We start from the raw sequence: 11,465 nt of genomic DNA, 5'->3' as shown, positions 1-11,465 counted from the left end.
ATCACTGGGCAGACTTGTAAAAACAGACTGCACAGCCCCACCCTCAAAGTTTCTGATTTGGTAGGTGAGACCAAATAATTTGCATTTCTATCCAGCTCCCAGGTAATCCTAATGGTGATAGTCTGACCACTACATTTTTAGCACTGTTCTAAACCATGGTCCCCCAGGTCTTTCGATTTCGGCAGCAAATAAAAAATTATAATAATTTGAAAGGTCACTTTCATTGTGTGAAAGGTCAATTTTATTGTGCTTAGTTGCTACATAAATAACATACTAAACAAAAAAGAAAAGCTATATTCTAGTATCTGTAATTTTTAAATTGAGGCACAACTTATGTATAAAACAGACTTTGCAAGTTTTTTTTTTTAATTAAATCATAGCTGTGTATATTAATGCGATCATGGGGCACCACACACTGGTTTTATAAACCGTTTGACACATTTTCATCACACTGGTTAACATAGCCTTCCTGGCATTTTCTTAGTTATTGTATTAAGACATTTATATTCTACATTTACTAAGTTTCCCATGTACCCTTGTAAGATGCACCGCAAATGGACTTTGCAAGTTTTGACAAACACAGTCATGTAATCAGTACCACAATCAAAATACAGAATAGTCCCATGATTCCAAAAATTTTCCCATGCTTCATTGTAAAAAGAACTGCTCTCGAAGGAATACTACCCAACACATTCTATGAAGCAAACATTACCTTAATCCCCAAACCAGGAAAAGACTCAACAAGGAAAAAAAATTATAGACCAATATCACTAATGAATATTGAGGCAAAAATATTCAACAATATCCTAACAGAATCCAGCAACACATCAAACAAATTATACACCATGACCAAGTGGGTTTTATCCCAGGGTCTCAAGCCTGGTTCAATATACATAAATCTATAAATACAATTCAGCACATAAACAAATTAAAAAACAAAGACTATACGATTCGCTTTTTCTGCAAACTGATGCAGAAAAAGCTTTTGATAATATCCAGCATTCCTTCATGATCAGAACACTTAACAAATGGGTATAGAAGGGACATTTCTTAAACTGATAGAGGCCATCTACAGCAAACCCACAGCCAATATTGTATTGAATACAGTTAAATTGAAATCATTTCCACTCAGATTAGGAACCAGACAAGGTTGTCCATTGTCTCCACTGCTCTGTAACATTGTAATGGAAGTTTTAGTCATCACAATTAGGGAAGAAAAGACAATCAAGGGTATCCATATAGGGTCAGAAGAGATCAAACTTTCGCTCTTCACAGATGATATGGTATACCTGGAAAACACCAGGGATTCTACTACAAAACTCTTAGAAGTGATGAAGGAATACAGCAGCATCTTAGGTTACAAAATCAACATTCATAAATCGGTAGCCTTTATATGTATCAACAATAGTCAAGCTGAAAAAACAGTCAAGGACTCTATTCCATTCACAGTAGTGCCAAAGAAGATGAAATATTTGGGAGTTTATCTAACAAATGACATGAAAGATCTCTATAAAGAGAACTATGAAACTCTAAGAAAAGAAATAGCTGAACATGTTAACAAATGGAAAAACATACCATGCTCATGGCTGGGAAGAATCAACATTGTCAAAATGTCTATACTACCCAAAGCAATATACAATTTTAATGCAATCCCTATTAAAGCTCCACTGTCATACTTTAAAGATCTCAAAAAAATAATACTTCATTTTATATGGAATCAGAAAAAACCTCAAATAGCCAAGACATTACTCAGAAATAAAAACAAAGAAGGAGGAATCATGCTAGCAGACCTCAGACTATACTATAAATTGATAGTGGTCAAAACAGCATGGTACTGGCACAAAAACAGAGAGGTAGATGTCTGGAACAGAATAGAGAACCAAAAGGTGAACCCAGCTACTTACCATTATTTGATCTTTGATATGCCCATTAAAAACATTCAGTGGGGAAATGGTGCTGGGTGAACTGGCTAGAGATCTGTAGAAGACTGAAACTGGACCCACACCTTTCACCATTAACTAAGATAGACTCTCACTGGATTAAAGTTTTAAACTTAAAACATGAAACTATAAAAATACTAGAAGATAAAGTGCAGGGAAAACTCTCGAAGGAATCAGCCTGGGTAAATATTTTATGAGGAGGACCCCCCGGGGAATTGAAGCAACTTCAAAAATATACTACTGGGACCTGATCAAACTAAAAAGCTTCTGCACAGCCAAGAATACAGTAAGCAGCAGACAGCTCTCAGAATGAGAGAAGATATTTGCAGGTTATGGATCCACCAAGGGTTTAATAACCAGAATCTACAGAAAACTCAAATGTATTAGCAAGAAAAGAACAAGCGATCCCTTCTCAGGCTGGGCAAGGGACTTGAAGAGAAACTTCTCTGAAGAAGACAGGTCTACAAACATATGAAAAAAATGCTCAGCATCCTTAATCATCAGAGAAATGCAAATCAAAACTACTTTGAGATATCATCTAACTCTCATATCACAATATCCTAAGACCAGAGATGTTGGCGTGAATGTGGAGAAAAGGGAACACTTCTACACTACTGGTGAGAATGGAAACCAATATGTTCCTTTTGGAAAGATGTTTGGAGAACACTTAGAGATTTTAAAATAGAAGTGCCATTTGATCCTACAATTCCTCTACGAGGTATATATCCAGAAGACCAAAAATCACATTATAACAAAGATATTTGTACCAGAATGTTTATTGCAGCCCAATTCATAATTGTTAAGTTATGGAAGAAGCCCAAGTGCCTATGGACCCACGAATGGATTAATAAATTGTGGTATATGTACACCATGGAATATTATGCAGCCTTAAAGAAAGATGGAGACTTTACCTCTTTCATGCTTACATGGATGGAGCTGGAACATATTCTTCTTAGCAAAGTATCACAAGAATGGAAGAAAAAGTTTCCAATGTACTCAGCCCTACTATGAAACTAATTTATAGCTTTCATAAAGGGGAGGGGAGGAGAGAGTATGAGATTAGGGACGGTAATTGGTGGGACCACACCTACGGTGCATCTTACAAGGGTACATGTGAAATTTACTAAATGTAGAATATAAATGTCTCAACACAATAACTAAGAAAATGCCATGAAGGCCATGTTAACCAGTTTGATGAAAATATTTCAAATTGTATATAAAACCAGCACATTGTACCCCATGATTGCATTAATAAAAAAAAAAAAAAGAAAGGAGAAGAACTGCTCTCCCCAATCCTCAGACAGAAACCATTGGTATGAAGTATGTTTTTTGTTTCTATTGCTTTACATTTTGTAGAATCTATAGTATGTAGTCATTTGATTCTGGCTTCTTCCCTTAGCATAATATATTTGAGATTCTTCTATTTTGTTTTGTGTAGTTTGATTCTTTTTATTGCTGAAGAATATTCTATTGTATGGATTTACTACATTTTAAAATTTATTTTTATTTATTTTTTTTTTTTGTAGAGACAGAGTCTCACTTTATGGCCCTCGGTAGAGTGCCGTGGCCTCACACAGCTCACAGCAACCTCCAACTCCTGGGCTTAAGCCATTCTCTTGCCTCAGCCTTCCGAGTAGCTGGGACTATAGGCGCCCGCCACAACACCCGGCTATTTTGCAGTTTGGCCGGGGCTGGGTTTGAACCCGCCACCCTCGGTATATGGGGCTGGCGCCTTACCGACTGAGCCACAGGCGCCGCCCTTAAAATTTATTTTTATTAAATCCTAACTGTGTACATTAATGCACTTATGGGATACAACATACTGATTTTATGTATAATTTGGAATGCTTACATCAAACTGGTTAACGTAACCTTCACCTCACTTATTTATTTGTTAAGACATTTATACTCTTTGTTTTTTTCTTATTTTTAAGACAGAGTCTTATTCTGTTGCCCTCAGTAGAGTGCTGTAACATCACAGCTCACCCCAACCTCAAACTCTTGAGCTTAAGCGATTCTCTTGCCTCAGCCTCCCAAGTAGCTGGGACTACAGGCAACCACCACAATGCCTGGCTATCTTTTTGTTGTTGTAGTTGTCATTGTTGTTTGTCAGGTCTGAGCCGGGTTCAAACAAGCCAGCCCTGGTGTATGTAGTCCGCATCCTAGCCACTGAGCTACAGGTGCCGTGCCTATATTCTACTCTTAATAGTTTTGACATGTACCCTTGCATTGTGTACATTAGGTGAGGTCCCACCAAATACTCTCTCTCTTCCCAGCTTTCCCCGTCCCCTCACCTCTCCTACCTCTTCCCTCTTTCGTTCTGGAATATAGTTGTGTTTTATCATTTGTATGAAAGTGTGGGGGATTATATATTGGTTTTGTAATAGTATTGAGTACACTGGATACTTTTTCTTCCATCCTTGAGATACTTTACTAAGAAGAATGTGTTCTAGCTTCATCCAAGTAAACATACAAGATATACAATCTCCATCTTTTTGTGGCTGAATAGTATTCCATGGTATACATATACCACAATTTGATAATCCACTGATGGGTTGATGGGCATTTGGGCTGTATCCACAACTTGGCAATTATGAGTTGGGCTGCAATAAGAATTCTGGTACAAATGTCTTTGTTGTAAAATGCTTTTTGGTCATCTGGATATATACCTAGTAGAAGAATTGCAGGATCAAATGACAGGTCTACTTTTAGTTCCCTAAGTGTTCTCCAAACTTCTTTCCAAAAAGGATGTATTAGCTTGCATTCCCACCAGCAGTGCAGAACTGTTCCTTTCTCTCCACATCCACTCCAACATCTGTAGTTTTGGGATTTTGTGATAGTGGCTAATCTTACTGAAATTAGATGATATCTCAAAGTGGTTTTGATTTGCATTTCTCTGACGATTAAAGATGGTAAGCCATTTTTTCATGTGTTTGTAGGCCATATACCTGTCTTCTTCAGAGAAGCTTCTGTTCAAGGCTCTTGCCCACATAGAAATGGGGTTATTTGTTCTTTTCTTATTAATTAGAGTTCTCTGTAGATTCTAGTTATCAAACCTTTGTCAGAAATATAACCTACAAATATCTTCTCCCATACTGAGGACTGTCTGATTGCTTTCCTTACTGTGTTCTTGGCTGTGAGGAAGCTTTTTAGTTTAATCAGACCCCAGTAACATATTTTTGGTGTTGTTTCAATTGCCCAGGGGGTCCTCCTCATAAAATATTCCCAGGCCAATTTCTTCAAGTGTTTTCCCAGTACTCTGTCCTATTGTCTTTATAGTTTCATGTCTTAAGTTTAAATCCTTTATCCAGTGAGAATCAATTTTTGTTAATGGTGAAAGGTGAGAGTCCTGTTTCAGTCTCCTACAGGTCATCATCCTGTTCACCCTGCACCATTTGTTAAATAGGGAATCTTTCCCCCAATTAATGCTTTTGATAGGCTTATCAAAGCATTCAGATTGTTTCCACTTTGAGCAATTACCAAAACAATGGCTATTACAAAAGTTTTTTTGTGTGTAACCTTGGAGTAGGATTACCAAATGTATAGAAAGTAATGTTGAACTATATAAGAAACTACCAGACTGTTTCCAAAATAGTGGCACCATTTCACATCACACCAGTCATGCATGGGAGCTATTCCACATCCACACGGAGACTTAGTGTTTGTCAGTTGTTTCTTTAGTTTTTAATCTTAGGCATTCTAATATGTACATAATGAAATCTCACTGGAGTTATTTGTCATTCCTTAATGACTAATGATTTGAGTATCTTTTCATATGTAACTTTGTTCTTTATTTTTTTCAAAGTTATCTTGTCTATTATATGTCTTTGCCTTCCCATATAAATGCTAGAATCAGCTTGTTAATTCATACATGAATTGCTGGGATTTTGACTGCTATCTCATAAACTCTATAAATCAGTTTGAGAAGAATTGAGATCTGAGCAAAATTGAATCTTATAGTCTGTGAATACTTTATTTAGGTCTTCTTTGATTTCTTTTGTATTGTTCTCAGCATACAGATCTTGAACATACATTTTAAGATTTTTATGTAAGTATTTCATTTTCTTGTAGTGGTAATTATTACATTTTAATTTCCAATTTTTCATTGCTAGTTTATCAAATAATTCAATTTTCAAAGATAGTGCTAAAAATGGGAAGAATGCACAAGAAACTGTCAATAAATATTTTTGGCTTAGTGAATAAATTAATGAATACATAAAGTGAAGAATAAACAGAATAAGAAAGCAGTTTCAGGTTCTAGAGCAGAAAGTAAACCTAAGGAAGTAAAGGGTCAAGATGTCTAAATTTGATCCTGATTTACTCAGTTATCCTCTGAAGTTCATCTCATGTTCCTTAGCCCTCCAGTTATGCACAATCCTCTTGATGTTCTCTCAACTTCTATGTAACTTACTCAAACAGACCAATTTTAGCCACACCCCTGTCAATCCATCCTGTTTTAGCTTTTTCATAATGTTTGTTATTGCTTGACCTTTTCTTTTTATTGACTTATTTGATTATTTTTGGTCTTCCCTCACTAGTTTTGTATACTGCTATGTCAAAGCACTTAGAACAATGTCTGACACACAAAAGGCATCAATATTTTTTAATTGAATGAAAGAAGAAAGGGATGCATGGATACAGAAACGAGCTGCAAAAATAACCTTTTGTAAATAACAAAAAATAAAAACCCACTCAAAAGAGAAAAAAATATCATAAGGTACTAGAAATAATTTTATAAAATATATAAGAACTTCAGGGAAAGATTATTAATATAAAATATTGCAGGACATGACAAAGATCTGAATAAATACCATATTCATGAGTAAGAAACCCAACATCACAAAAGATATTAATTTTTTTCAAAGAAAACCTATATTTGAAGAGGTACTTTCCAGAGTCAGCAGTAGGGTGAGGGAAGTGAGGTAAATGAGGGCCTTAATTATGGTCCAGAATTGCTAAAGTCCAATAAAAACTCAGTAGTCAAGATAAATGATATTTTAATGTAATATTTTTAAAAATCAAAATTAATGTAAAAAGTCAGTGATTGGCAAACTGTAAAAATTTTCAACAGAGTATGAAAAAAATCAACAGTCTTGATTTTCCATTTCACCTCTGCTTCCAATATGGTGTAGCACAATGCTGTGACTGCTCCTGTCTTTACCAAAATTATTGATATTTTGTTACTCAGACTTTTTGTATTTTTTTATTTTTGAAATATTGAATTAAAATATTATTTATTCCTATTGTTGAATATTCTTGGCAACTCCTTATGTTTTGGACCTGAGACAAACATTTCATTCATCTCACTTGACTTAGTCTAGTTTTAGTCCAGATAATTTCAATGAAAATTATTATATATAGGACTTTAATTTACTAAACTGACTCTAAAATCTATAAATAAGAATATAGGTCTTGGCTAGGGGTAGTGACCCATGCCTGTAATCCCAGTACTTGAGAAGCTAAGGCAGGAGGATTGCTGGAATCTAGGAGTTTGAGACCAGCCTGGGCAACATAATACCCCATCTCTACAAAAAATATAAATAAAAAAATAAATAAATACCAGTTTAAAAATAGAAAAAAAAAGGTATTGACATCTAAGACCTGGTAATATTTGAAAAATCTAGTAATTATTATAGGTAATTATTAAAATAGTAATTATTATCATCAGAGGCTAGACTATAACCTTCCTCTATCTCATAAAGGACAGAAAAGAGGTGTAGTAGCTCAAGTGTGTGGCCAAAGGAGCAGACAAAAGTAATGTATTTATCAGTGTTTTTCAGAGAAACAGAAACAATAGGAGATATGGAAAGGAATTTACTAGGGATCTTGCTTTCCTTTAATACGGTGATGACTGCGGGTCGGAGCAATCTGTAACCATGAAGCTGCTAACCAGAGCCGGATCCTTTTCGAGTTTTTATTCCCTCAAAGTTGCCCCCAAAGTTAAAGCCACAGCTGCCCCTGCAGGAGCACCTCCAAATCCTCAGGACCTTGAATTCACCAAATTACCGAATGGTTTAGTGATTGCTTCCTTGGAAAACTATGCTCCCGTATCAAAGATTGGTTTGTTCTTAAAGCAGGCAGTAGACATGAGGACTCTAACAATTTAGGAACCTCTCATTTGCTGCATCTTGCATCCACTTTGACTACAAAAGGAGCTTCATCTTTCAGGATAACTCGTAGAATTGAAGCAGCTGGTGGTAAATTAAGTGTGACTGCCACAAGGGAGAACATGGCTTACACTGTGGAATGCCTGAGGGGTGATGTTGATATTCTAATGGAGTTCCTGTTCAGTGTCACCACAGCACCAGGATTTCGTCGTTGGGAAGTAGACGACCTTCAGTCTCAACTAAGGGTTGACAAAGCAATGGCTTTTCAGAATCCACAGGCTCAAGTCATTGAAAATTTGCATGCTGCGCCTGTGGCTCAGTGAGTAGGGCGCCGGCCCCATATGCCGAGGGTGGCGGGTTCAAACCCAGACCCGGCCAAATTGCAACAAAAAAATAGCAGGGTGTTGTGGCAGGCGCCTGTAGTCCCAGCTGCTCGGGAGGCTGAGGCAAGAGAATCGCGTAAGCCCAAGAGTTAGAGGTTGCTGTGAGCTGTGTGATGCCACGGCACTCTACCTGAGGGCGGTATGTGAGACTCTGTCTCTACAAAAAAAAAAAAGAAAGAAAATTTGCATGCTGCAGCTTACCGGAATGCCTTGGCTAATTCTTTGTATTGTCCTGACTATAGGATTGGAAAAGTGACATCAGAAGAGTTGCATTACTATGTTCAGAATCATTTTACAAGGGCAAGAATGGCTTTGGTTGGACTTGGTGTGAGTCATCCTATCCTTAAGCAAATTGCTGAATAGTTTCTCAGCATGAGGGGAGGGCTTGGTTTAACTGGTGCTAAGGCCAGATACTGTGGAGGTGAAATTCGAGAACAAAATGGAAACAGTCTTGTCCACACTGCTCTTGTAGCAGAAAGTGCTGCCACAGGAAGTGCAGAAGCAAATGCATTTAGTCTTCTTCAGGATGTGCTTGGTGCTGGACCACATGTCAAGAGGGGCAGCAATGCCACCAGCCTTCTATACCAGGCTGTTGCCAAGGGAGTTCACCAGCCATTTGATGTTTCTGCTTTTAATGCCAGTTACTCAGATTCTGGACTTTTCAGGATTTACACTATCTCCCAGGCTGCAGCTGCTGGAGATGTTATCAAGGCTACCTATAACCAGATAAAAACAATTGCTCAAAGAAGCCTTTCCAATGCAGATGTCCAAGCTGCCAGAAACAAGCTGAAAGCTGGATACCTAATGTCTGTGGAGTCTTCTGAGGGTTTCCTGGATGAAGTTGGATTCCAGGCGCTAGTGGCTGGTTCTTATGTACCACCATCCACAGTTCTTCAGAAGATTGATTCGGTGGCTTATGATGATGTCATAAATGCTGCAAAGAAGTTTGTTTCTGGCCGGAAGTCAATGGCAGCAAGTGGAAATTTGGGACATACACCTTTTGTTGATGAGTTGTAATACTGAAGCACATATTACAGGAGAGAGCTGAAAGCCTACTATATTTACCTTTTTCTTCAATAAGGTAAAATACTTTAAAGTATAAATTATTTCCAGCTGGCCTAAAGTCAATAAAGCATTCTGCTTAAAAAAAAAAAAGGAATTTACTAGGGAGTATTGACTCACATGATCACAGAGATAGAATAGTCCCAATAGGACAAATGCAAACTATGGAACCAGAGAAACTAGCAGCACTGGCTCAATAATACTAGCATGGAGCTGACAAAATTTGAAGCATCAGAACAAGGGAAGCCTACAGGGCAGCCCCCAGTCAACTCCAAGAGACCTCCCCCCATCCCAAAGAAGGCCACTGGTGCAAGTCTCCAAGTTCAAAAGCAAAGAACCAAAAGTCTAATGTCCAAAGGCAGGATAAAAGAAAGTGTCTTGCTCTGGAAAGGAGAGAGAAAAATCCTGCTTCCTGTGCTGGTTTGTTCCAGCTGGGCCCCCAATCAATTGGATGGTGCCTGCCCATACTAATAGCAGGTCTTTGTCACTCAGTTCACTGACTAACATATCAATTTCTCCTGGAAACCTCTTCTGCTATGTCCTTTCTCAGGATTTTACAGCTCTCTTTATAAAGGTCTTTCACATCCTTTGTTAGATAATTCCCAGATATTTCATCTTCTTTGGAGCTACTGTAAAAGCTATGGAATCTTTGATTTTATTCTTGGCTTGACTATTATTGGCATGTATGAAGGCTATGTGGCATTGATTTTGTATAAATAAGATACAGCCTGAGATTCCGCTATATTCCTTGATCACTTATAAGAGCTTTGTAGTTGAGTCCCTGGGATTTTCTAGGTATAAGATCATACCATCCACAAAGAGCAAGAGCTTGCCCTTCTCTGTCCCCATTTGTATCCTTGATCGCCTTCTCTTGCCTGATTGCAATGGCTAGAACTTCCAACACTATGTTAAATACAGTGGTGAGAGTGGGCATCCTTCTCTAGTTATAGATCTGAGTGAAAATGATTTCGGTTTTACTCCATTCAATATGATACTGGCCGTGGGTTTGTTCTAGATGGCCTCTATCAATTTAAGAAATGTCCTAAGCCTATTTTCTGAAGTGTTCTTCTCAAGAAAGGATACTGAATATTGTCAAGACTTTTCTGCATCAATAACAAAGAATCATATGATCTTTGTTTTTCATTTTATTTATATGGTGAATTATATTTATGGATTTACATACATATGTTGAACTAACTTTGCATCCCTGGGATAAAACTCAATTGATCTTGATATATAACTTTTTCATATATCACTATATGAAAGATCTTGCTAAGATCTGCTTGCTAAGATCTTACTGAATATTTTTGCATCAATATTCATTAATAATATTGGTCTACAGTTTTCTTTTTGTTATTGGGTCTTCTCCTGGTTTGGGGATCAGGGTGATATTTGCACTGTAAAACATATTGGGAAGGATTCCTTCCTACGGTATATTTTGGAATAGATTATGCAAAATCTAGATTATGAGTACTAGTTCCCCTTTGAAGGTTGGTAGAATCCTGGTATGAAACCATCTGGTCCAGGGATTTTCTTTTTTGGAAGATTTTGTATTGTTTACGCTATTTCAGTGCTTGATATAGGCCTATTCAAAATTTCTAATTCTTTCTGGTTGAGTTTAGGAAGGTGGCATGCTTTGAGGTAATGGTTCAATTCCTCTCCATATTTCTGGGCATAGAGTTTTTTTTGTAGTAATCATTGAGGAAGAATCAACATCATTAAAATGTCCATACTACCCAAAGCAATCTACAGATTTAATACGATCCCCATCAAAGCACCAATGTCATACTTTGAAGAACTTGAAAAAAATAGTACTTTATTTCATATAGAATCAGAAAAAAAACTCTGAATTTAGAAAGAAAAACAAATCTGGAGGCATCACATTACCAGACTTCAAGTCTATAGTGATCAAAACAGCATGGTACTGGCACAAAAATAGAGACATAGATCTATGGAATGGAGTAGAGAATCTA

The 11,465-nt window shown here is 37.1% G+C and overlaps 1 pseudogene; it reads left to right on the top strand.

Moving 5' to 3' along the window:
- The first annotated feature begins 7,816 nt into the window (after window positions 1-7,816).
- On the top strand, window positions 7,817-9,537 carry LOC128567767 (cytochrome b-c1 complex subunit 2, mitochondrial-like; annotated as a pseudogene).
- Window positions 9,538-11,465: the final 1,928 nt, after the last annotated feature.

The sequence above is a fragment of the Nycticebus coucang genome, chromosome 16 (assembly GCF_027406575.1).
Source record: "Nycticebus coucang isolate mNycCou1 chromosome 16, mNycCou1.pri, whole genome shotgun sequence".
NCBI classification, from domain to species: Eukaryota; Metazoa; Chordata; class Mammalia; order Primates; family Lorisidae; genus Nycticebus; species Nycticebus coucang.
This window is presented reverse-complemented; position numbering and strand designations above follow the sequence as displayed.